Below are 23312 nucleotides of genomic sequence, written 5' to 3' on the forward strand. Positions count from 1 at the left end.
GGATCCTGGATTCTTTTTTCAAGTGACACACATAGACTCGAAGTTCCTTCTGAAATTAATACTGTCCATTATCAAATTCAATCTAGTAAGTAAGCTTCCTTTCCATGGTCAACTGCTAGCTAGATCCTGCCTAGAAATTACAACTGACATGGGACCTTGGACACATTCTGTATCTGATGAACAGAAACAGTGATGCAGACTCAGTCCAATGAAGAGAGTGTTAAAATCCAAATGTACCATATAACTGGTAGTTAGCACTGTTGTTAATAAACCAGTAACTTATAACCTGCATCCACCGGTCCCTTTAATAGTTAATAAAATTGAATTCTGGGCTCATTCCACAATAAATACAGATGGATTCCAGTATCCTAGAGAAACCCATACCTTGGAGCACTGGTTTCCACCAGTCTTAAATATACTTGGAACCCAAGTACCTATAGAAAAGAGAGATGAATACTGGTTCCTCCCCGAATGTAAGTCAACTCAATTTTGGGTTTTCCTGGCACTTAATATGCTCTTTTATTGGGCTCCATCTGCAAGCAATGCTGTTAGGTCTTGAACCCAATATAAGGCCAATATGATCAGTCCCTCAAGTCAAATGGAGAGAATCAGTTCACATGAACTCAAATAGAGTCTATTATAGTGAAATCTCAGATGCAGACTACACATCCAACATGGCTCTTGTTGCATACTACTGCAAAGGTAATTGAGCCTCTTCTTTACTCTCAAGTTGATATGATTAGACCCTGGATTCAGTATGAAGCTGACTTAGTCCAAACCTGGACTCAGTAAAAACTCAAACAGGAAGACTGTTGACTTATCTGAGAGCTGATACAATCAGACAATGGTTACAAAATAAAACAAAAAGAATCAGATCCTGGATTCAGCATAAATTTTAAATAGACTCAGAACCCAGACTGAAGAGAATGAAGATGAACATTGGACCCAAACAAAAGAAGGTAAATTAAAATCCTGGACCCACTATGAAAAAGAAACTGTCAGACCCTGGGATCAGCTTGAAGCTGGTGCAGCCAGATCTTGACTCTGGACTAAATCTTATCAAATGTAACGAACAACCCAACCAGCTTTTAAAACACTTCACCCTTGGATTCAGCCTGAAGTTGACACAGTCAGTTCACGGACTCACTCTGAAGCTGGTAACGTCTAACGACAAACAAAGCCTGAAACATATACATTCAGAATGTGGACACACTCTAAAGTTAATATAGTTATACCCTGGACAAGAACTGAAGCTGATGCAGTCAGACTTTGGTGGCAGACACAAGCTGGTGTAATTAAAAGCTGGAGCCACCATGAATTTCAATCAATCATTTCTTAGTCTGACCCTGAAGCTAACAGAATCAGATCTTGGTTGCATACTCAAATGGATATATTCATACCTTGGATGATGACAGAATTTAAAACAGCACACTCCAGGATCCGTCCTGAAGGTGACATAGCCAGACCTTGGTCTCATTCAGAGGCTGACAATATCAAACATTGGTTTCAGACCCACATAGAGGTATTGATACTGTGGACAGAGCCAGTACACCAATCAGCCCACCACTGGGTACAGTTTGAAATAGAAATAGTCAAGCCTTGGAACGAACCTGGTAATGTTAAGAGCCTGGATACAACAAAATATGTATAAAGCCCTGGGATGAGCTTGAAGGTGATAAAGTTAGATTGTGGACTCAGTCTAAAACTGAGACAATGAGACCATAGATTCAGCTAGACATTGGTATAATCGACCCTAGGGAACAAAATGGATCTGGTATGTTAATGCAGGAGAATCAGGCTGGGTATCCAGAAATAAACCTCTGGACGCAGTCTGAAATGGAAACAGCCACACTGTAAACCCAGGCTGAAATTCTAGCAGTTAACCATTGGACAGAGATGTTAACTGATGCAACATGGGCAAAGCCAGAATTTCTAGAACTATAACCCTTGACACATCCTATGTTTGATACATTTATACCATGTTCACAGGCTGAATCTCCAGCAGTAAATCCCTGGACACAACCTGAAACTGACACCTTTATATCCTGGACCTTGGCTGCCTCTCCAGCAATAAATAACCTGGATAGACATTGTAACTGGGAGAGTCACACAATGGACCCAGGCTGAATCTCTAATAATAAATTTATTGACACTGCCTATAGCTGATATAGTCACACTGTGTACTCAGTAACCTGAGTCTCCATCACTGTGTTCCTGGACAAAGTCTGAAACTGTCACGGTCACAACTTGCATCCCAAGAGAATCTTTAGCAGTAAATTCCTGGAGACAGTCTGAAACTCTCAACATGAACCAGGAAAGGAAATCCAAGAAGTAAATCCCCAGGCAACAATCTGAAAGTGATACATTCACAATTTGGACTCAGACAGAAGCTCTAGGAATAAACTTCTGGATGCAACCTGTAACTGACCTAGTTCCGCCATGGACTCAGGCTGAATCTGCAGCAGTAAATCTCTGGACAGAGGCTGAAACTGATTCAGTTACATCATTGATGCAAGCTGAATATTTAGGAAATCCTTGGACAGAGACTGTAGCTTCCTAAGGCACACTGTGGACCCAGGCTGGATCGCCAGCAGTAAATCCCTGGACAGAGCCTGTGTCTGATAGTGTTACACACTGGACCTGAATGGAAACTCCAGTAGTAAATGAATGGGCACAAACTGTATCTGTTATACGCATACCATTTATCCAGGGTGAATTTCCTGTAGTGGAGACCTGGACAGATCCTTTGGCTGATCTAAGCAGACTGTGAAGCCAACTGAGTCTCCAGTATTAAATCCTTAGACAAAAGCTGTAGCTTTTACTGTCATACCATGGACTCAGACTGAATTTATAACAGTAAAGCCATGGACAAAGTTGGTGGATCCACCCTTGGATTCAGCCTGAAGTTGACACACTAACATATATATTGACATCCAAAATATATAAAGAGCTCACACACCTCAACAAGGGATAGAATGTGTCTTTGAAGAAATAATTGCTGAAAACTCCTTTAATTCTGTTAGTATTTGTTTCGCATATGTTGGTGCTCCTGTATTGGGTGCACATCGCTAACATAGGCTGAATCTCCAACAGTAATGACTAGGATACAGGCAGTATCTGATTCAGTCACACAGTGGACTAAAGCTAAATCTCTTAAAGTAAAATCCTTCTACACAACCTATAGCTGACACAATAACACCAATAACTATGTCTCAGTCTCCAGCAATAAATCCCTGGATGAATGCCTTATCTGATCTGGTAACATCAATGAGCCTGGCTGAATATACTTCAGTAAATTCCTGGACAACTCCTGAAGCTAATCTATGCTACTATGATCCCAAGAAGATTCTGAAATCATAAATTTCTTCACAGAGGATATAATTCATACAGTCACATTATGGACCCAGAGTGCTTTTTTAGCAGTAAATCCCTGGACACTATTTGAAACTGATGCGTGGACCCAGGCTGCATCTGCTGTAGTAAATCTCTGGATCCATTCTGCAACTGACACATTTATGTCACCATCCTAAGTTGAATCTCCATCAGCAAATCTTTGAACACAATCTGGAAATGACACAGTCTCATTCTTCTGGAATGAATTTCTGAACCTGGTTGAATCTCTTACCTTGAATCCTATAACAATGGCTGTACCTTGTTCAGTCACAACATGGATCCAGGATGAGTCTCTTGTAATGAATCCCTGGACGTGGTCTGAAAATAACACAGTCTCCCTGGGGTCTCAGGATGTAACTGCAGTAGTAAGTCCCTTAACAATGGCTATAGCTAGTATAGTCACATTGTGGTACATGGCCAAATTTACATAACCATTGGCTACAGTCTGTGACGGAAATAGTCACAAAGTTGACCCAAAATGCATCTCCCCCAGTATATCCCTTGGTGCAGTCTGTGTCTGATATAGTCACACTGTTTACTCAGGCTGTTACTCCAGCAATAACTCCTTGGACAAGGATTGAAGCTGAAGCAGTCCTACCATGGATCCAGGCTGAATCTCCGGAAGACAATGTCTGGGCAAAAGCTATTTCTGAAATAGTCATACAATGGACCATGGGATTTTCTCCAGCAGTAAGTCCCTGGATAGAGATTGTGGCTGATAAAGTCACACAGTCACCCTTAGATGAATTCCAAACATATATCCTTGGACACAGCCATTAACTTCAACAGTGACATTATGGGCCAAGGCTGAAACTTCAACAGCAAATCCTTGGGCACAGTTTGATTTTGAAGTAGTCCCCCCATTGAGCCAGGTTCAATCTGCAGCAGTTAAACCCTGGACACAGTCTGAAAGTGACATAGACACTCATAGACCCAGGCTCACTCTTCTGCAATGAATTCCTGGACAGAGATTCTATTCACAATCTTGGACTCAAACTAGATATCTGACAGTAAATACCTGGACAAAGGATATAGCTTCCATAGCCACACCACCATGGACTCAGGTTAAATATCCAGCAGTGAAGACTTTTACAGAGACTGTTGTTTCCACAATTTGAATGTGGACTAAGGATGAATATCCAGTAAGTCTTTTTACAGGGATTGTTACCTCCACATGGAATCAGGCTGAATCTGTAGCGGTAAATTATTGCACACCAAGTGTTACTGATAGACTCACATTTGGGACAATGCTCAAAACAGAATCTAAGGAACACTGCCACTGCCTGAAGATAATATATTGAGTATTTCATTGCATCCTCAAAGTGATACTACTCGAAACTTGATACAAGTTGAGAATCAAGCATCTCTTCTGTTGAATATTATCAATACATGGATGACTGAATCTGGAACACTGATATTGTGGACAATGCCTTTGCCTCAAGTAGACAGCGTTTGGTCCCAGCCTGAAGCTGATATTAGCAGATCTTGGTTTAAAATACAAATGAAAAGTCTAAGATCATGAGAACCATCAGAATCTCAAACAGTGGGTACCTTTACCCAATTTGGAGCTGTTAAGGGAGAGCTCTTGGCCCAACATGAAACATTTACAGTCATATCATCAATTCAGACTGAAACTGATATAGTCCACTGATGGGACCAGTCTGAAAGGGACACTGTGAAATTCTGGATACTTTCTGAAGCCAATGCAGAAAGAATAGGAATACAAACTGAAGTTGGTAAATTCACCCTTGGATTCAACCTAAAAGTATTATAATCAGACCCTGGACACAGTCTGAAACTAATACTGTCACCATATTGAACCAATCTGAAATTCAAGAAGTGAAACACTTGATCATGCCTGGCATTAACACTGTCAGACCTTGGTTACAGACTGAAACTGATGCAATAAGACAAAGGATTCAACCTCAACCTCCAGTAGTTACTACCTGGATCCAAAAGGAATGGCACACAGTTAATCACTGGATCCAAGGTGAAACCGATAGGTCAGACTCTGGACCCAATATGAAATTGATACAATAAAATCAGGGACCCAAGCTGAATTTCAAACAGTCGATACCTGGACAGAAGCAAACACAGTCACATTCCAGTTGCTGACTCAGGTCTCAATCTGAATCTCTAAAAACATTTGCCTGGACCCAAATTGAAATTAGTATAATCAATCCTTAGACTCAGTATGAAATTAATTCAATCAGATCCTGGACCAAGATTGAAACCAGTATCACACCAACCTGGATCCACCTTAAAGCTGCTACAATCAAACCATGCACACAGTCTGAAACCTTAAAAATCTGCTCTTCAACCCAGACTGAAGCTTCTGGAGTAATAAGACATCCTGAAATCCAAGAAGTAAGACCCTGGATCATGGTGGATGCTGATACAGTCATATCTTGGTCCCACATTCAAATGAATAAAGTCAGACCATCAACTCATTCAGAATCTCAAATATTCAGCTCTTGGCTCCAGTCTGAAGTTGATATAGTTCATCCTTTGATCTTGTTTGAAACCCACGTAGTAAGATCCTGGGCTCACCCTGAAACTGATACAATTACATACTTTGCTATTCCTAAATTTGACAAGGTCAGAACATGGATACAGCCTGTAATAGAAATTAGAACTGATATCCATTATAAAGCTCATACAGTTACATCACCTTCTTCTGAAGTTGAGCCTGATGGAGCAACCCTACTTACTAGTAATTTTGGCTCCTGGTCTAAATGTCTACCTTTTTTACCAGTAGAAACTGTTCCTTCACCTGTCAGTATTTTACACCTCTGTCAACTGAGAGCTACAATAGAAAGCCAAGAACAAATCAATTCTCTCCAAGCAAGTGAGTTCACAAGCATTCTTCTTACTCTTTCAAGTAGTTCGCTTCCTGGAAGAGTTGGTTACCTGAACTTTGATAGTAAATTACAAATTACCAAAACAGAAGAAAGCCATGATATCCCATCAACTTCTCTTTCTTCTTCTTTTTCCTTTCTTGTTCCTTGTTATCTCCCATCCCCATGTACATTATCCATTCCCTGTCAAGTTTTCTCTTCTTGTACTTTCCCTTCATCCTATATTTTCCCTTCTTGTTCCATTCTTTATCCTGTGGCTTTCATCTCTCCTGTTATCCTGTCCTTAGCCTCTTCTGATAGTCCTTGTCAGGAACTATCTTTCTCTAAATTTACTGAAGAGACCTTTCTTTGTCATTCTTTTTCATCCCTGAGTGTTGCTCCAGCTACACTTTTAACAAAGCAACCTTCTCTGATGGCTGTATCTCAGTCTGGAACCAAGTCTAATTAGCCTGAACAAGATCTGATCAAATACTCAGAACTCAGTATTTCCTTGGCTGAATGTCAACTGGGTAGTCTGGAAAGAGTCTCCAGGCTTTCTGGCCCCTCAAGACAGCTGTTATTTCTCATGAAACCACAAGCAAGTTCAACCTAATAATCTATTATTATCCTTGGGACCAAGGCCTTTTTTGGAGCCTAAACCATTGTTAGAGTAAGCCAGGGGTCATATTTTCAAACTGCAGCAGGAACAAATTAAAATTATTATCTGGATCATAAGGGGAAGAATGAATACTATAATCTTAAGAGATGTCATGCATATTAGAGAAGAATATCTTATTTTTGGCAAAAATGGTTTTACCTGTTTTGTAAACATAGTTCCTTACAGAATAAAATATACAAAACACTTCTAATATTTAGAAATGGCTTATTATTCCTCTAGAGGAATGAAAGAGTTACTTCACATTATTCTCAGAGATGGTGAGCAACCTCTCTTACCTCACCTAACTTTGTAGGATTAAAAGCATATTTCCAAACCTTTTCCCAAACTGAACATTACAAGCAATTGCCTAAAATCTAAAAACCAGAAATCAAAATATTCAGGGAAAGTAGGGTAGTAACAGTAACTTCACCCTATCTCATATATGAATTCCTTCTTCAGAGTGTGGATTATGCCCTGGCCTTGAACCCTCATTGTTCCAACTGCTGGGAAGCACAAGTGAATGAATTTCCATGGGTGGTTTCTGTGCAACTCTCATTTCTGTGCTGGCTCTACACTGAATGAACAGTGGATACTTACCACAGTTAGGTGTGCAAATTTCATGTAAGTCTGAGGAAGTCATTCCAAGCCTAATTTTAATATAAGATATACAAACTTTGAGATTTTTAATGATTTCCTTTGAAGAAGGTACATACTATTCTTTAGCTATAGGAGACAACATTAGTGCGTCTTACCATATTCACATCTGGTATATTTCTTTAGCTAAAGAGAAAGTATATATTACTTGTATCTCCTTGTATTATTGTGTTTATCTAAATGCATTAGCTGTTTTTAGGAATAATTTCAGGATTGAAATCAATAAGTTTGTAATAAGTTATTTTATATAATTTTAGTTAAAAATGGTGGAAAGTATTCATAGCTTAGATCATAACCTAGGTTAGTGTGAATTTTCCTGTTATGACTTCAAACATCTTATTTCTTAAAGCTCAATTTATTAATCTCTAGAATAGCTTTGTCAAAATATTATTTAGGTTATATAATTTTATTTCTTGTCTTAACATTAATGAAATAAATCAATTATCAGAGACAAGGAAAATAAGGCTCGAGGGAGTAACTGTCTAAAGTCTCATGTCTTGAAAGTGGGATATTTCAACATAAATTTCAAGGTTTATATCACTAAATGTTAAACACTGTAAATGCGTTATAATTTGATTTAAATTAGGAATTTCAACAAGAACATAGATTGCATCATAACATATACCTTCTTATACCTGAAGATATCTAAATATACTGTACTTGATAAGACATTATGTATTGCAAACAAATAGAGAAGGAAAATAGGAGTAGTACTTTAATGATTAACTGGACTACATTGAGTTCTGTAACCTTCAGATATCTTTTACATGTTGAAGTATGTAATCACAAAATGCTTGTTAAATTTTCTCCCTCAGGAAAACTCAGAAACTCTGGCCCTGGTGCAGGTGGGGCTTATTGGTCTTCAGGACGCTGCCCAAGCCCAAAGAGTAAGCATTAACCATGCCATGCCCTACCAAAGTCCCTAGGGACCTTTAGGACCTGGGTTAATCTTCCTGAAGCAACCACTGCACTTTCAACCCCTGGTGCTTCCTATGTGCCTGGAGGAGAGCCTGGAACAAGAAAAAAACATGCAACTACATGACTGCTGGCTTCCTAGTTGGTCCCTCATGAGAGGTGAGTATTGCAGAAGACACTGGGATTGGATGAATATACACCTGGAAAGAAAAAGTATCATCTCCTGTGTAATTGATTACCTTTCTCTTTAGCCTTATTTCATCCTCTGATTTAGGCGAAAGTGAAGGAAAACTTCTATTTTCTGTTATGCACTAGGAAGTCCTGGAATTCTGCAAAAAAGGCACCTAAGCATCCAGCAAGTCAGCAGTTGTGCCCAATTTTGGCCCAGTCTGAAGGAATTCACATTCTGTGTGGGGAGCCGCACTGAACCTCTAGAGATACTGCTTAAAAGCGAACAACCAATAAAGACTAAGTGATTTATAACATGAAATAAAGTGTCCTTTCATTAACCAGTTCAAATGAGACAGGAATCAAAACTTTTTAAAATCAAACGTATATTGAATGAAATGTTTTCTGTAACTATACCAATAAACACTCAGAATATATACACACACATATACACTGATAGGTGTACTTAGAGACATGAAAATTAACATTTCTAATGAAGTAACACTTCAAACAAACAAGATCATCCTCCACACCTCTTAGTTTTGTCCAATTGAAATCAGACTTCTTCACCTCTAAGGTCGTTTCCTCACTTCCTCATCTTCCTACTTGACCGCTTCTTCTTCCTCCTAGACTTAGACCTCTCTGTATCATCACTCGCTTCCTTATCATCCTGCTCCACTTCTTCCAAATACTCTTCTTCCTCCTCATCATCATACACATTCCAGACTTCCTCGTCCGTGACTTCCTCATACTCGTCGTCTTCCTCGTGCTCCATATCCTCCCAATACTCTTGGCCCTTCTCGCCCATGAAGCACATCATCTCCACATCATGACCCTCCAACTCGTCATGATACCGCTCCTTGTCCTCCAACACATCCACCATCAGCAGCAAGGGATCTCGCGGCACCTTCTCCTCTCTCGCGCATGGTATCTCGCGTCCCAGTCCGGCCGCAAACCTGAAGGGGTTGTTCTTCCGGGTCCCACAGCCAGCTGTGGCCTGTGGGAACACCTCACCAACTTCAGCACCATGGCGGGCGTGGACCTCTGCGCCTTCACGACCACTTCCCTGGAAACAGGACATTCGGGACTGCTGGGGAACACCGATTAGCCAAGACCTCGCATCAAACGCCATAACAGAGCCGGAGCTGTGGCCGCAACAAATGGAAAAGAGTTAGCAAGCCAAGCAGCTACAGTCTACCAGTGACCAACCGGACGAGCTACAGGACCTGGCACGCATGCGCTCTAATTTAACGGCCAAGATTTGGCAGGAAGGATTTTGCCGCCAATCGAGGCAGAGCAAATCTAACAAAGGACCAATCACAGACTTCATCTGCCTTTACCCCAAGTTGTGCGTCACTCAGCAAGTCCCACCCTACACCTTCTGACTTCCTGTCGTGCAGGCGCTCTACCATCCCTAACTAGCTCACTCAAAAGGGTGCCTCCGGCAGGCATCCAACTTCCTACATGTACCTGTGGGTGCTAATGGGCCCACCCGCCCTGGTCCAGAGAGCCCTCCACCACCTCGGGCACCATGGGCAGTGCAAATAGAGTTCTAAGGAAGATGCAGAATATAGCCGAGGGCCATACAAACCCCCAAACAATTTCCCACACCCCTGCATGCAGATGGGAGCTGGTGCAGCCATGGGGTCCTCACAGTGGAAACAATCAGGAAATCCAGCCTGGGCAGTGACGCTAAAATCCCTTTCACCTGACCATGAGCGGGACCAGCAGCCGGGTCTGATGTCTAACGTGACCCGTGCCTTTCCTCCCTGCCACCCTTTTACCTTTCCTTTCTCTCCGCCCGACTGGCACTCTGTGCTTTACCATCTTTCGCCTCTCTTCAAATGTCCTTGCAGCTGCCAGGGAGTGCTAAAGACCCTGAGTCACAATCCCCAGAGTGGGTCCTGCTCACTACGACTTCCTCAGCACCAAGAAGTCGCGCTAGGCGGGCAGCGCCACCCTCTGCTTCCCCAACCCTACCTCAAGGTATGACTTTCCGTCTCTCTGGCAGGGAACAGGGCAAATCCGCATAAGGGGCAAAGCACACGGAGCCTTTGTGGCACACATGACTTGCCTGTCTTCCTCGCTCACGTGGCGCCTTCTGGGAACTCCGTCTCTGGATGGTGCCCTGACCTGGGGTGTGGCACAAGCGTGAGATGTGTCAAGGAACCATAATGTTGTTCATGTATTGTACATTAATGATAGCAAAATAATAAAAAAAAACATTGCCAAACATGTAGGCCGAGAGGAAACCAAGGCGTGGAGGGGCTCCTCACCATCCGTAGGTATAGCCTACAAGGTGTAGGCGCCAGTGGCCGTTCCGTTGCAACTGAAAGTTCTGGGTGTTGTAACGTGGCCACTCGGAAGATCAAATTCTGCCTTTACCCCAAGGAAGAAAAAAGCTACTGCTTTGCTTGTGTGCAAGGTATTTGCTTTCTAATCACCTTTCTGTGCCATTTTTTTTAAAGACGATAGTTCTTTGTTCTGTGTGTGAGCCTTTGACATTCTTGTTTCATTAACTTACAGTCAACCAGTCATTTTACTGAAATTTGCTTCAATCCTACAGCCAAACAAACATTTCCCTGTTTTTAAGATTGGATTTGTGTTGGGGCATTCACTCATTTTTAGCCAGGCTCTTTACTGTTCTGCTTTCTATCGGTCCACTTGGGCATATCCTGAAGATAAGCCTGATGTGAAATTAGGGGATCTTCATGTTTTTTTCTGACAATATGTCCAGCCCTGGGCATATCTGTGGCCTCCTTGATTTCCTAGTAATACACAGGAAGCTGTTCAAAACACTTACTTCTTCATGCTTATCTTTCCAAACGTCTGATCCTTTCTAGGATATTCTACATGTTCCTTGCCCCATTAGTTATCTTTTGCCTCAGATGGCTAAGCCTAGAATATTTGCCTCTAATTTTTTAGAAGGTTCCCTAGGTAGCTCCCTCTCTTGAGTACACTCCAAAGCAGGAGGCACAAAGACAAGCCCCAGAGTGGAAACACATCTACAATTCCTTGAGAACAAGGTCTGTATTCCCAGTCTGTTCCCAGCAAACAGTGGATTTGCTGTCACTATGGTAAGTGGGTGATTTAACACCACAAAGATCAATTACTGAAATGTAGCAGCATCTTTCTCCACTAAATGTTCCTCAGATTTAAATTTTGGTTAGATTCCAGAGCTCTGAAAAAGCTGATTTTGACCCCCTCTTGTTTTGGCCAGCCTAGTTGTCATTTAGTGGAGGGATGGGTTCTGTCACCATTTTTGGTGACATCACTCCATTAGTCAGTGAGGTATATTTTAATATAAACTGAATGGTTATTGAATTAATCATTAGCATTTAATAAAATTGGGTATGGTATATTATTGTACATATTGTCATTAATTCTCTTATATTTTTGAAGTTTTAACCCAAAAATTATAAACTAATAAGACAAGATATGAGTTTAATATCAATAAGTTCAGATTACATTCTAATTAAAAATTTTAGTATCTTGTTATTCATTTTTTTGTTATCGTTACTCTACAATTACATGAGGAACATTATGTTTACTAGACGCCCCCCATCACCAAGTTCCTCCCACATTCCTCATTGCAGTCATTGTCCATCAGCGTAGTACAATGTTGTAGAATCACTACTTGTCTTCTCTGTGTTGCACAGCCCTCCCCGTACCCTACCCACATTATACATGCTAATCATAATGCCCCCTTTCTTCCCCCCATGCCCCCTTATCCCTCCCTTCCCACCCCTCCTCCCCAGTCTCTTTCCCTTTGGTAACTGTTAGTCCATTCTTGGGTTCTGTGATTCTGCTGCTGTTTTGGTCCTTCAGTTTTCCTTTGTTCTAATACTCCACATATGAGTGAAATCATTTGGTACTTGTATTTCTCCGCCTGGCTTATTTCACTGAACATAATACTCTCTACCTCCATCCATGTTGTTGCAAATGGTAGGATTTGTTTTCTTCTTATGGCTGAATAATGTTCCATTGTGTATATGTACCACATCTTCTTTATCCATTCATCTACTGATGGACACTTAGGTCGCTTCCATTTCTTGTCATTGTAAATAGTGCGGTGATAAACATAGGGGTGCATCTGTCTTTTTGAATCTGGGGTCCTGTATTCTTAGGGTAAATGCCAGGAGTGGAATTTCTGGGTCAAATGGTATTTCTATTTTTAGTTTTTTGAAGAACCTCCCTACTGCTTTCCTCAGTGATTGAACTAGTTTACATTCCCACCAGCAGTGTAGGAGGGTTCCCTATCTTCACATCCTTGCCAGCATTTGTTCCTAGTCTCTGCTATGTTTTCATCCTAACTGATGTGAGGTAATATCTCATTGTGGTTTCAGTTTTCATTTTCCTGATAATTAGCTTTGTGGAGCATCTTTTCATGTGCCTTTAGGCATCTGAATTGTTGCTTTCTAGGATCTTACAAGCCCCCCATTCAATTCTGGTTTCCTCTTGTTTCTCTTTTGGTTTCACCTGGATGTTCAGGCATATTGTAGCACTTAATAGATGTGTTTAAGTTATTATTACTCTATTTCCCTTTTTACTATATGAATTCTTTAAATACTTTTTGAGATACATTATGAAGTCTCATATGTAGAATGTGATGATTTGATAACATTTATATATGCTGAAAGATTATGACAGTGGCATTAGCTAGCTAACAGATTCATCACCTCATATAATTACCATTTATTTTTTATGGTGAAAACATTTAACAATCTCCTCTCAGCAACTTTCAAGTATTTAGTGTAGTAGTGTCAACTGTAATCACTATGCTTTATTTTGGATCTCTAGAACTTGATTTAACTGAAAATTTTTATCATTTGTTACTATTTTAAATTTAATATATTGAACAGTTATTTTTATTAAATAACATAACTTGAATTTGGTATTTGCAGTATTCTCAGTTTAACTTTCTAATACAGTTAATACCCATAGAGATATCATAATTAGTGCAAATTCTTGGGTTTCACCAGTGGTTTTTAAAAGTAAAAGAGGACTTGAGGTAAGAACATTTGAGGACTACCTTTCCAGTGTATGTTTAAATTACAATTAACTTATACATAAACAATATATTCATAATAAGTCCTAATAAGATTGTCTTTTTAAGTGTTTTGCCTTCATTTACAAGCCATAGGAGCTTATGTTTGTACAATCTTGGCATTAGTAGTGAATTTATATTTCTTCTTGTTTTTACTACCTGCAATTCTAGACTATAGATTTTCTTTACATTTTTCAGTCTTCTAATATTGTACTCCAAGATTTGTTAGGCAAACTGTATTAGCACTGATGAATATCAGTAGTTTTTATTTAAAAAATAATCTTTATGTGAATAAGCTTTCTTCATCAATCTCTGTTAATATTTACTATTTAAGGAGGAATTTAGAACAAATAGTGTGGAAAGTGAATGAAAAATGTGAAGTTATCTTTCCAAGACAAATAAATATATTATTGCCCATGTTTGGCAACTCATAAGAATATATAAAAATGCCAAAAGTAATGTGCTTTTCTTAAGAATAATATTTAATCACATAGTCAATAATTTAATAAAAAAATATTTCCTTTGTAAATGCTTTATCTTTGTTTCATTTCTGACAGATCATGATTAGGAACATTTTTCTGTTCCCAGATAGAACTTCATTTTTCAGAATGCAGTGTTACCTTCTTCCATTTTGTAAGGATGAGAGTGATTACTTTGAAAGAATTGTTTCAAGCAACTTATAATCCCTCTTTTATCTGTCCTAACTAAAAGAAAATATAGAATAGAAATACAACTTTCAAAATCTGTACTTCTTTATATCATAAAAATTTTTCATGTCTTTAAATTTATATTTGAGCACATGGTATCCTAGCTTGAAGTCTTAATTTACCCCTTCATCTTAGTGTTAATAGACTGTCTTGTTGATGAAGCATACTACTTCTAGGACCCATTCTAAGAAAAGTCACATTTCATATGTTTTATACTAAATTGACAAAACCTTTGGAACCTAAAATAAGGCAGGTTTAAAGCCTTAAAGCTATTCTAAATACTGCTTTATTTTTTTAACTAGATATGTCATTCAGTGAACTTTCCTTAACTCTGAAATATTATTTAGATTTTTAGACTATCAAGAAACAAAACTTTAGCCAACTGTGGACAGATGAGTTTAATATCAAATTGTATGTTGTTTTGACTGTGGATTTTGCATTTTCCTAAAAGCACAACTAATAGCAAAACACAAGCTGACATAGTGTTTTAAAAATACCACTTATTTAGACAGTTTCTTTTGTTATAGGGAAATGGGATTGAATTATTTAAATCACACACAATTTCTGATCAGAACATTCAGAGCAAGACTGTACACGGGACTCTTCTGTTTACTGAAAAAGAAAGAAATGGTGAAGTGGTTGATCGATGTTTGATTCAAAGACTTTTAAATAAGCTTTCTGATTTTCAAGTGAGTAATTTCTTAACTTTTATTAAATTGAAGTGAATTTGTAACCTGAAATCTAAAGCTAGGTTTTTCTTTTTTTTTTTTTTAATCTCCCCATGGGCAGGGTGCACCGTTCCCGGAAGTACTGCAATACCAGGTCGATGCATGGAGTGGACGGAGCAAGCTCCTATTCCATCTCCCTGCTCCAAAAATCCATTGAATATATTGTCCTCGGATAGAGGACATATCAGATATTAAACTGATAAGAACAATACTACACTTGATCTTAGCCAAAAGGCCGAGAAGCGATTAAAGCTAGGTTTTAACTGAGTTTCTTTGATTGCAATTTAGGTTTACAAAGAATCTTTTGAGAATAAATCATTACCCAAAGAAAGAAGGAAGTTCTTTGCAACAGAGGGAATGAACTTTGTGCAAAAACAAGAGGTATTTGGAGTGAAGATAACGATTAATAGTTCCATAATTCATAGGCAAGATTATTCAGTGCTCTGTGAAGACATTGCTTGATAGTAAGGTCTAATAGTTGTGGCCTGATGTGCTTATGTGTAATAAGCTCTGCTTGTTTGCATTTTATATATATGCTTTCTGTGCTGACACTTGTATATTAGAGAACTTCACTTTTATTCTTGGTCAGTTTTTGCTAAAGGTTTGTTGATTTTGTTAATCTTTTCAAAGAACCAAGTTTTGGCCAGTGGATTTTTTTGCATTTGTTTTTCTCATTTGTCTATGCTTGAATTCCATGCTAAATGTCACTTTCATCACTTGGTTTAGGTTCATATTGAACTTTTCCCTGTGTGTTCAGGAGCAAAGTTGGGTTGTTGTTTTGAGAACTTTCTATTTTAACTATATTCACAACTATCATCTTTCCTGTAAACAGTATGCTAGCTGCATTCCTTAAATTTTGGTATGTTGTATCTTCATTTTCATTCACATTAAAGTACTTTTGATTTTCCCTTGTGACATTTCATTTAACACAGTTATTTAGAATTGTGTTGTTTAATTTCCACACATTCGTGAATTTCCGTTATTTCCCTTCGTACATTTTTACACCACTGCAATCAGAGAAAACATATCAGAAAAAATCATACAGTATGTAAAATTTTGGTCCTTTAAAATTTTCTGACTAAGGAGTCGGATACAGTCTCTCCTATGAAATGTTCCATGTGTGCGTGAGAAGTCAGCACCAACTGATTGTCCCACCAACACTGTGGGAGGGTTACTGATTCTCCACACCTTCCTTAACACTTGTCATTTCTTGTCCCTTAGATACTTGCCATTCATTCTGCTGTTGGTGGTGGAGTGTTCTTTTAGTTCTAGATCATTTTATCATTGCTCAAGTGTTTTACATATATGTGAATTGCTTGTCTGGGTGTTCTATTATATCTTGCATATATCCACCTGTGTATCATACATATGTGTGTTCCATGTGTGCTACATAACATATAGCATACACACACATAGATATACACACACATATTCATAGGGTATTAAAGTCAGTAGCTGTAATTGTAATGCACAGGGTGACAAAAGATGGTGGAGGTGTGACTGCCTCACCTGCAGTTTTTTGGGGACCATTTTCTCTTCCACAATCTGTGCACAGAAGAGTAGGCAATTTCCCTCACCTCTGCCTCACCAGCTGTGTTGCTTAAGACTTCAGAGGACCAGTGTACTGGCTCAGTGCACCTTGTGTCCCAGGGGCAGTGCTTGGCAACACGGGGCACTGAGGAGGCAAGAGGTGAGGTGGAGTTGCTTCTGATGGTGGCAAAGGAAGCTCTCTTGGGTCCAAATGGGAGGTTTAAGTCCCCAGAAGTCCAGACCGGGGTGCTGTATGTCTTGCCTGAGGGCCAGCTCCGTGGGGTGACAGAGCTCATGGAATGCTCACTGTGGCTGTGGCCTGGCAGCTCCTGGGATAAGTGCAAGGAGAACCTTTCTTTGCTTCAGTCCTGGCACGTCTCTCCCAACTCTGCCTAGGAAGGATCTTGCCTAAAGCATCTCTGCACTTTGCTTGTTAGCAGACGTCAGAAATAGACAGAGAGGAGGGGGCGGCCCAGACAAGTCTCCAGCAGGCCCAGCAGGCTGGGAGAGGTGAAAGCTGTACAGTCCTTGGGGAGCAAAAGCGTATTTCCTGTCCCCTCTCCTCAACAGCCTTGCTACCATCCAGAGGTCCTCAGGGCAGGGTTTGGCACCACCACCGATGGGCCTGCCACCCTGGCTTCGTCCCCCAGCACTTGACCACCTAAGCCAAACTGAAGCATGTGCTCCCAGCACTCATGCCCAACCTGAGGCCTTGCCAGACACCCCAGGAAAGAGAAGTGGGCCTAATGGGAAGCATGTGAGCCTCACGTGAGGCTTTGTTCTCAGCTGCTACCACCTTGCTCTGCTTACCCCACAGTCATTTTCTCAGATGGGTAGAGAATGGCATTTCTCAGCTCAGGAATGTGGCCTTTCCAGGGACAATCCAGGCTTTTGGATGGGCACCCTGGCTCGGAGGTGACGGGTTCAGCCCTCACCATCAGAACTGGGGGTGAGGAGGCTCGTTCTGCTATGCTCTGAGCTCTGAGCAGGATTAAGCAGTAACCAGGACGGAGGCCTGCACACACAAACATCAACAGACTCTAGAGAGTCCAGAGTGGTCTCTGTGTCCTTCTGTTTAGCTACAACTGCTCCTTGGGTAAGGGTCAAGTCCCACCCTCCCAGCCATTGAGGGGCTAGAAGGAGGGTAGCGATGCAGGAGGAGAAAGGGAGAATGATCTGGCCACAGTGAACTGCTGTAGGCTGGGGACCTTCATGGAGAGGCCCTCGCAGGAGGTGGGAATCCTGCTTGTCTGCACCCTTAGACCCATAGGGGCAGTGGCTGCGAATGGTGTTTATAGTGGTGCCTTTCTTCTGCAGCCTTGTGCCTTTCCGCACCCCTTCTCCTACCACCCTCCTCAACAAGGTCTCACCAAACCAGATTTAGGACTTGATAAATGCTTTAAATACCTAAAAGCGATGAAAAAATATCTCGTATTTTAATTTTCATTAGGTACCATTTCATCTTCTTTAGATTGGATTTCCTTACAATAATAATTTTAGTAATTCCTGGACTGGGGAGTATATTCCTCAGAAATGGAAGAGAAACTGCTTTAACTCCATCGGCCTACACAGAACACAATGGGGCCAGGAACATTTTTTAAAAGGAGGAATCCTTTAAAGGGCAAATGACATGAAAGGTGAATTTACTGACCTGCTTGTCTTTAGCAACAATTTCTTTTCTCCATAGTGCAAGCTCCCCATGTCAATTCCTTTTTATAACAAACCTTCTCCATTCATTTTAAATTCAGGACTTTGAACATCAGACAGGCAGGCCACTTTGTCAGCCCCTCTTCCCCCATCATGGATGCCCCAAGACTCAGAGAAGCAGCAGCACCCAGGCTCTTGCTCAGTCCTTAGGTTTTCCAGTCACTCAAAACTCTGGAGAAAACCTGTGACTGGAGGGAAGCTGAGGAAACAGTGGGTGGAGGAAGGGGTTTCTGAATCTCTCCATGGTGCAGTCTGACCCAGCTGGAAAAGACAGGCATGGCCTGTGCTGCCCGGAGTAGCACTCCCTTGCAGCCTGTGGAGGGAACGCCCTTACCTGGAGGCACCTTCCCATATTCCTCACATATACACAGGTACCTATTCAAACATCATGCAACTTTAGCCTTGTTTTGAATAAACGGAGGTGCTTCAAAAGCAAATGTTGCTGTCTCACACAACTTGGGGCCTTTTCTGTGTCTGTGAATCCACATGTGTTCAGTCTAATAACTTTTGATTTTGGCATCTGAATGTCTGTCTAAAAACGTTTTTAGACATAATAACCCTCCATCTTTCTGTTATGAGGATTTACAAAATGTGTGGGTTACCTTTCAGAGACACACACCTCCAACATGGAAAGGAAGAAGGTGTGCATTGTTCTTTACCTCCTGGTTGACAGTGTGCACAGCTGCCTGCTTCGGAAGCCCAGCTCAGTGGGGGTACTTTCTTTGGGGGCCCTTGGCCAACCGTCTTTTCGCTCAGTTGTTACAAGCAGGTTGAGAGCATGAACACATAACTTTAAGGTCTCAAAAAGGGTAGATATGTTATGGCCACAATCTACCTGAATTTCAGTTGAAGGCTCCTACCCCAGTCCTACCCTTCCCTCCAGATTCACCAATTCGGACTTCTAGGGTAACGTTTGGGGTTCTGCCCTCGCAGGAGGTGGGAATCCTGCTTGTCTGCCTCTGGCTACAGCCCACCTACCAGGCCCCAGAGCCCCAGCTGGTGCACTGCAGGGGCCCAACAGAATCAGTTGATCGAACTGCCCACTGCTGAGCACGGAGAGTAAAACAGTCGGGGCACACTGGGTAATCCAAAAATTGCTCCAGGCAAGAAAAATCAAACGGCCAACAAAATCCCTAGGGCAGGAATAGGAGTCAGGGTGCATCCTCCAACCACATGGAGAAGTTCCTGCGTAAGTGGATCTCTGCGGTTCTACCCACCCCCAACTTGTGCTGCACCTACTGTTTACCTTCCCCAAACCAAACCTTTAAGCAATTTTCAATTGAGCAAAACGTGCAGGGGAGATTGCCCTTAGGTGGCAGCATGAGAGGTGAGACAGAGAACAACTCCCAAAACCACAAATAGTACGAAATGTAGTTAATTGATACAACTAACCCTAAAACAGCAACAGGAAAGAAGGCTGTGCCAGACTGCCTACAGACCTCGTGAAAAGAGCAGACCTCACAAAACAGGGAAACATCCGAAAGCTCTAACCAGGTGGAACCCAGGCCCTTCCACCACGTCAGATCATCGGCAGGAGGAAGAGAAACGGAGCCAGGAGGGGGTGGAAGCCTGGGACTGCTGAACACCCAGCCCTGGAGATCTGCTCTGCGAGCAGAAACCTATACAGTGTGGTGCTCTGGGCGTTGGGGAGCTCGGACAGGTGGAGTGCCTGAGAGACTGAGATTCCGGCCGTTTGTGGAGGATGGGGATCCACAACAGGCCGCTCTGTGTCAGAGGAAAGGCGGGCGGTCTGAAGAGGCTCTCTAGAAGCGAGAGGGCTGCCGAAGTGGCAGGGTTTGCTCGGAGCTTGCTGCACTGGGGAGGGGAGAGTGGACAAGGTTGTCTGGGCGTGCTTCACTCCAAAACTACTAGAACAAATATCTGAATTCAGCAGTGTTGTGGGATACAAAATTAATACACAGGAATCTGTTGCATTCCTATACACTAACGAAGATCTAGCAGGAAGAGAAACCCGGAAAACAATTCCGTTCACGATTGCATCAGAAAGAATACAATACCTAGGAATAAACCTAACCAAGGAAGTGAAAGACCTATACACTGAAATCTACAAGACACGCACGAGAGCAATTAAAGTAGATACCAATAAATGGAAACACATCCATGCACATCTACAGGAAGAATTAATATTGTCAAAATGGCTATGCTGCCTAAAGCTATCTACAGATTCAATGCAATCCCCATCAAAATACCAACAGCATTCTTCAACGAACTAGAGCAAATAGTTCTAAAATTCATATGGAACCACAAAAGACACCAAATAGCCAAAGCAATCCTGAGAAGGAAGAATGAAGTAGGGGGTATCTCCCTTCCCAACTTTAAGCTCTACTACAAAGCCACAGTAATCAAGACAATTTGGTACTGGCACAAGAACAGACCCATAGATCACTGGAACAGACTGGAGAGCCCAGATATACCCAAGTGTATTTGGTCAATCAATATGCCATAAAGGATCCATGGATGCACAGTGGGGAAATGACAGCCTCTTCAACAACTGGTCTTGGCAGAACTGGAAATTTACATGCAAGAGAATGAAACTGGATTGCTGTCTAATCCCATACAGAAAAATAAACTGAAACTGGATCAAAGACCTGAATATAAGTTATGAACCCATAAAATACTCAGATGAAAACATAGGCAAAAATCTTTTGAATATAAACATGAGCAACTTTTTCCTCAACACATCTCCTCAGGCAGGGAAACAATACAAAAAAATCAACAAATGGGGGTACATTATTCTAGAAAGCTTCTGAACAGTAAAGGACACCGTTAGCAGAACAAAAAGGCATCCTAAAGTATGGAAGAATGTATTTGTAAATGACATAGCTGACAAGGGATAAATATGTATCCAAAATATATAAAGAACTCACATGCTTGAACACCCAAAAAGCAAATTAACACTAATAAAAAATGGGTGGAGGGTATGGACAGACACTTCTCCAAGGAAGAAATTCAGATGGCCAACAGGCACATGGAAAGATGGTCTACACATCGTAACCATCATAGGAATGGAAATTAAAAACACAGTGAGATATCACCTCACACCAGTTAGGACGGCAACATAGAAAAAACCTAGGAAAACAAAAAATGCTGGTGAGGATGTGGAGAAAGGGGAACCCTCCTACACTGCTGGGGGGAATGTATCTAGTTCAACCATTGTGGAAAGCAGTATGGGGGTTCCTCAAAAAACTGACAATAGAAATAACATTTGACCTAGGACTCCCACTCCTAGGAATTTACCCTAAGAATGGAGGAGCCAAGTATCAGAAAGACATATGCACCCCTATGTTTATCACAGCAGTGTTTACAATAGCCAAGAATTGGAAGCAACCTAAGTTTCCATCAGTAGTTGAATGGATAAATAAGATGTGGTACATATACACAATGGAATATTATTCAGCCATTAGAAGAAAACAAATCCTACCATTTGCAACAACATGAATGGAACTAGAAGTGTTATGCTCAGGGAAATAACCCAGGTGGAGAAAGACAAGTATCAAATGATTTCACTCATGTGTGGAGCATGAGAACAAAGCAAAACCTGATGGAAAGAAACATCAGCAGACTCACATAACCCAAGCATGAACTAAAAGTTGCCAGAGGGAAAGAGTCTGCAGGGAGGAGGGTAAGGGAGAAATACAGGGAGGAAGGGGGATTATGATCAGCACACATAATGTAGGGGCACAGAGAAGACGAGTCATTTCTCGACAGCACCTTAACTACACTGATGGCAGTGACTGTAAAGCAGTATGTGGTGGGGACATGATAATGGGTGGGTTCATTTAGTAAACACAATGTTGCTCATGTAATTGTATATTAATGATAACCAAATAAAAAAATAAAAAGAAATAAATTAATTGCTATCTATGGATACCGTTTTCTGACTTCATAAAATGTGAGGAAATAGCTCGTGTCTTACATCCTCTCCAGCTCTGTCACTTGATTCAGTTCACTTCCAAAGAAACTGTCACTGACCATTGAATTCCCAGCAACTATCCCCCACTTTCACTTATTCCCACCTCCACCCATGTTCCTGGGTTTGAGTAGGGCACACAGCTAAACTTCCTGCAGATATTTGTGTCCATCAAACTGCTTTCTCTCCCACATCTCTATTTTTCCCCAACGGGGGGGACTGGAACAAAGTTGAAGTACAGGAGAGACTGCACTGACTATGGAGCTAAGGGTCACCCCCAGTGGAATGCCAGGGTAAAAAGACAGAGGAACCCAAGTACTAAGGCAGAGGAGAAAGACCTCCTACCTGGCCTGGACTCATGCCTACCCCTGACCACTCATCATGTGAAAAAGAAAATCCCATTTTGTTTTAGCCTCTGTTGTTTAGGTCTTTGCTCTAGCAACTTAGCTTCACCCAAACCAATACACCCTCTTGCTAAATGCGCCCTGCTCCAACAGTCCTTGCCACACCAGTACTTGAACCCCTCCTCTGTGTTCCAGAATGCAAGAGGAACAGACCCCGTTGTGCCATCCCAGGGCTCTGATTCTCTGCTCTGCCTGATGCTAAGAGGCCTCCAGGACTAAGCAGCACAAATAAAACCTTGTTGTGAATGGCGTAACATTTCTAACTCATTCATGGCACTAACTTGTCATTGTTGATGACTCAACTAAAAATGCCCCCTTTGGCAGGCTTATGGGAGAACTTAAGGAGAGATTTTTTACAGAAGAGAAGCTATCCCTGGCATGGACTGTGCTAAAACCAAAAGAGAATTCATGGAAGCATTGAAGACAGAGAATGAGAAAGGTTAGGACCAGTTCTTTACAGGAGCCAGGACTGGAATTCTACACCTGGCTCTGCCCCTGGACCCCATAGGAGAGTAGCTGCCTCACTCAAGGCCCCAGATGCACTATTTCGTAAAGTGGGGATAGGGAATAAAAGCCAACATGAACTTGGGTCATCTGACATACAGAGTGCAACCACAGAGGGAATTTACACTC

General features: G+C 41.3%; 1 non-coding gene and 1 pseudogene across 1 annotated transcript; one reads left to right on the plus strand and one right to left on the minus strand.

Moving 5' to 3' along the window:
• Positions 1 to 983: 983 nt before the first annotated feature.
• Positions 984 to 8933, plus strand: LOC130682210 (uncharacterized; annotated as a pseudogene).
• Positions 8934 to 15164: 6231 nt separating this feature from the next.
• Positions 15165 to 15354, minus strand: LOC130682218 (U2 spliceosomal RNA). Its single transcript, XR_008995437.1, has one exon. It is a non-coding gene; the product is annotated as a U2 spliceosomal RNA (small nuclear RNA).
• Between the last annotated feature and the right edge of the window lie 7958 nt (positions 15355 to 23312).

The sequence above is a fragment of the Manis pentadactyla genome, chromosome Y, assembly GCF_030020395.1.
Source record: "Manis pentadactyla isolate mManPen7 chromosome Y, mManPen7.hap1, whole genome shotgun sequence".
Taxonomy (NCBI): Eukaryota; Metazoa; Chordata; class Mammalia; order Pholidota; family Manidae; genus Manis; species Manis pentadactyla.